Here is a 3,795-nt window from a genome sequence, read left to right as displayed (position 1 = left end):
GACAGGCTTTAGGTTCTGCTCTGAAGACCCTACACATACCACAGGTAGTAGAGTCATGCACATTGTACTCTACCTAGGTTTCACAGGGCCTCTAGTGTAGTCTCTCTTATACCCTATGGTGGTGGGAACACAAGTTTCATAGGTCCTGATGTATCTGGTAGCAACCCTTTATAATAAGAGGTAAAGAAAGGTGGAAATAATATCCTGCCAATTTGCATGTCCACTGGAGGGTGCAACACTGCTATGCACCTGGTGAGCCACTCAACAAGTCCACTCACTAAGGCTCTGAGCCTGAAGCAGAGAAGCACTGCTAAACCCAGTGTTCCCAAGAACCTGGCTGTCCCTCCAGGACTGCCTGTAAAGGATTTTCCAGGACCCTGAGGACCCAATTTGGAAATCTTAGGTGGGCAGGGTGGTAGCCAAAAGGACTGAATCAAAACCTTACCTGGGATGTGACCTCTGGCCCCTTATTCTGATTAGCATGACCCACAGTTCTGTGAAGGTCTCTGGGTGGCTGCTAAAAAAAGGGGACGAGAATAGAGGATGAAGAGGTGACATAAGCAGGGCCAAGACAGTATCACTGCTCATACACACGGCTGTGGGCCCATCTTGTCCTGGGACCTCTCCTGCCATATCTCTGAATTAGGAAACAAATACCCCTCCTCATAGGACTGTCTGAGATGAGGCCAGCTGGGGATCTGAACTTTCCAGCCAGAAAGACATGAGCTGTCTGTGACATACACCAGTGTGCAGGGTCCCAGATGAGCCTATCTCACTAGTGAGGCCATTTCTTCCCCAAGACAAGGTTAGGAGAGGCAGAGTTGGCCTGCTCTTGAAAGCTGAGCTCTCCCTACCCCTGCAGACCCAGAAATGGTGCCTTCCCTGTGTCCATCTATAGTGAGTCCAGGGAGCACCCAGTGGCCACACTCATGTGATTTCATACTCTGGCTGATATTCTATACTGTCACCCACAGAGTCTGGATTCAACTTCAGTGGCCAAGGCCAGNTGATTTTGTCTGGACAAGACTCTGAGAAGGAGGCCACCCACAGTGTTAGTGACACATTGCTTGCCCCTGAGTGGCCTTCAGTGTAGCCCTGAGTGGTTATTCCAGACTGAGCCAAGGGATTCAGAATAGCACTTGCCAGGTCAGGCTATTTGCTATCTAGTCAGTCCTATAGCTCACCTCCACTCTAGTTCCATGTTTCCTGGCTGCTGCAGGTGCTCCAGGAATCACTAGATGTCCTCCCACAGAACCTTGAGGTCCCTGTGGGTTCAATCACAGACTTCTCACATTATCCATGCTGGGAGTTAGGCTTGATGCCTGCTTGAGTGGGAGCTGCCATGGCTTTTGGAGCAGAATGAGAGGCAGTGGAGGAGATGCTGTGTGCTGCTCTTATTGTCCTCATTACCCAGGGAGTTCTTGCTGCTTGCTTCCAGGTCCAGGTTTAGCTCCAGCAGGTCACTGTATAGGATTCCTGATACCTCTTCTTCTCTGTGTGAAAAGCAGCACAAGAGCTAGTGTTGGAGGAACATGAAGTACCCCTGCGTTCCGGGAGCCAGTGGTGATCAGTGTCCTGCCACCCTTGAGATACACAGTAGCCTAGGTGCATAGAGCAAAGCTGCATCCTTGGAGAATGAGCTCTGCATTCCCATGACAGCTAGGCAACCATGAATAGACTTACTCCCCAGCAGGCTCCTAGCATCCCCTTGTGATGGCTCTTTTGGTTGTGACACTTTGTCTCTTAGCTACAGAGCCATCCTCAGCAGCCCTGGTGGTCTGTCATGCAGGACAGGAGCAGGTAAAAACAGAGCCTAGCATTTGCTTCTGAGGTTGTATGGTCCTGGAATATGCACCTGGCATCCTTGAGAGCCTGCCATGTAACATAGGCAGAGAGTTCTTCTTGCTCATGGCTCACTCCCACCCCCTTTCTCTCTCCCTCTCTTTCCCTCTCTGTCCATCTGTCCGTCTGTCCGTCTGTCTCTCTGTCTTTCTCACACACACACAAACACATTCATGAACACACAATGCACACTGGTAGTGCACACACACATACAAGAACTATGTGCACAAAGACACATGCACACACATGCATGCATAGCCACGGGCATGCACACATGTGCCCACACCCACATATGCACACACACACACATGCATGTACACACATACATGCACAGAGGCACACTCTCCTGCCAGTGCACTGTGGCTTCAATGTTCAGCAAGTCAAGTCCTCTCTCAGTGGAGTCTTTGAAAATTGGAGAGAGGCTGGGCATGGTGGCACACACCTGTATCCCAGGACTCAGGAGGCAGAGGAACGCAGATTTCTGAGTTTGAGGCCACCCTGGTCTACAAATTGAGTTCCTGAACAGCCAGGGCTAAACAGAGAAACTTTGTCTTGAACCCCCCCCCAAAAAATAGAATGAAAGTAAAAAAGAAATGAAAAGAAAGAAAAGAAGCCCTTCCATTCCCGCCAGCACTGGGGTAGCTTGGGCGCCAAGTCTGCTGACACCCACTAACTACCCACAAGACCCGCCACGGGATCTTTAGACCTCTGCTGGTTCACATCCTCTTGAAATCATCCTCAGTGATAGGATACAGGAAAGATCAAACCCTCAGCTAATGATAGGCAGCCAGGTCACTGCTGTCCCCACGGGTTTGGAGGATGTGTATCCGGGCTTCTGTGTCAGCTTGGTAAAGCTAAGGTACAACTCAGACCTTCTGAGAACCAGATTTGGAATTATGACACAAAAACTGTTCCCTGTCAATGTGGTCTCTTCAGCTACGCACAATAGCACAATACCAACAGCAGGGAGATCTATTGGACCTCTTCCAGACCTGTCACAATGAAGCTGGCCTTAATGGCCCTGGCGTCCCTGTTGAAAATGCACATAGGCTGGACTCTGAGACAGGTNAAATAGATTGCCCTCTTTATTGTCTAGGCACACTTAGCTGTAACAGCTACTCATAGTTCTACAGAGAGGAGTCTGGGGGCTAGCCACCCTTTCTCTGGGATATGAGGCTTCTTGTCACTTATGCCCAGCGTGGAACACCTGCTTCCTAAAGAGGATTAGTACTATAAACACATCTTTTGTCCTGTGGGCCTGGCACAATGCTGACTCTTGCAAGCCACTCATGACCTGTGTTAACCATATGTCCTCCATCCAAATCACAGTTGGAAGAATGGGAATGGAGCTTTAACCTGACATAATGCTGGGAATAGACAGGGCTTATGTATGGCTCTGCAATATATGTGCAGATCCTGGACCTCACTATGTCTCCTGAGGTGACAAGTTCAACTTTGTCCTCCCTCTCCTTGTGACCAACAATCCAGCTACTCTTCCAGGAGTGGGCCCAGTCCATCTCTTGATCCAGGAGGATTCTCCCCACCAGGCAACTGCCTCCCCTATCAGCTTAGGTTCAAGGGATCTGGGGAAAAGCTGTGCTAAGGCCCCATCCAGGCCCACCACCAACCTCAGAGAGCAAACAGCCTACTCAGGGAGAAGAGAAACCTGGTTATGTATGAAGTGTTGGTGAGCACACACATACAGAAATACACTTGTACATGTGCAGGCACACGTGTACACACAAACACACACATTAAAGCAATGACAATAAACACATTTCACTGAAGATCCAGTTCCCACAACAGCCCATCCCTGGCTTCTCCACCTGAGAGCTGAGGCCTCTCTCAGCTTGAGAGACATAGTGTTTATTTGGAGACTAAGATATTAAGCTCAATATGTAACTATTAAAATTAAATAAAATATTTAGGCCTCTTATTTATATTTCATTTCTT

The 3,795-nt window shown here is 49.0% G+C and overlaps 1 long non-coding RNA gene across 1 annotated transcript in view; it reads right to left on the bottom strand.

Annotated features, from left to right (window-relative positions):
* Window positions 1-443: 443 nt before the first annotated feature.
* LOC115030266 overlaps window positions 444-3,795 on the bottom strand; it is a 14,947-nt gene continuing 11,595 nt past the window's right edge. The window contains exons 2-3 of the long non-coding RNA XR_003835854.1: window positions 1,185-1,493; window positions 444-517 (exon numbers count right to left, since the gene is read on the bottom strand). This is a non-coding gene — a long non-coding RNA (uncharacterized LOC115030266). The remainder of the gene's footprint in view (window positions 518-1,184; window positions 1,494-3,795) is intronic.

This window comes from Mus caroli, unplaced genomic scaffold (genome assembly GCF_900094665.2).
Source record: "Mus caroli unplaced genomic scaffold, CAROLI_EIJ_v1.1 scaffold_19593_1, whole genome shotgun sequence".
NCBI classification, from domain to species: Eukaryota; Metazoa; Chordata; class Mammalia; order Rodentia; family Muridae; genus Mus; species Mus caroli.
This window is presented reverse-complemented; position numbering and strand designations above follow the sequence as displayed.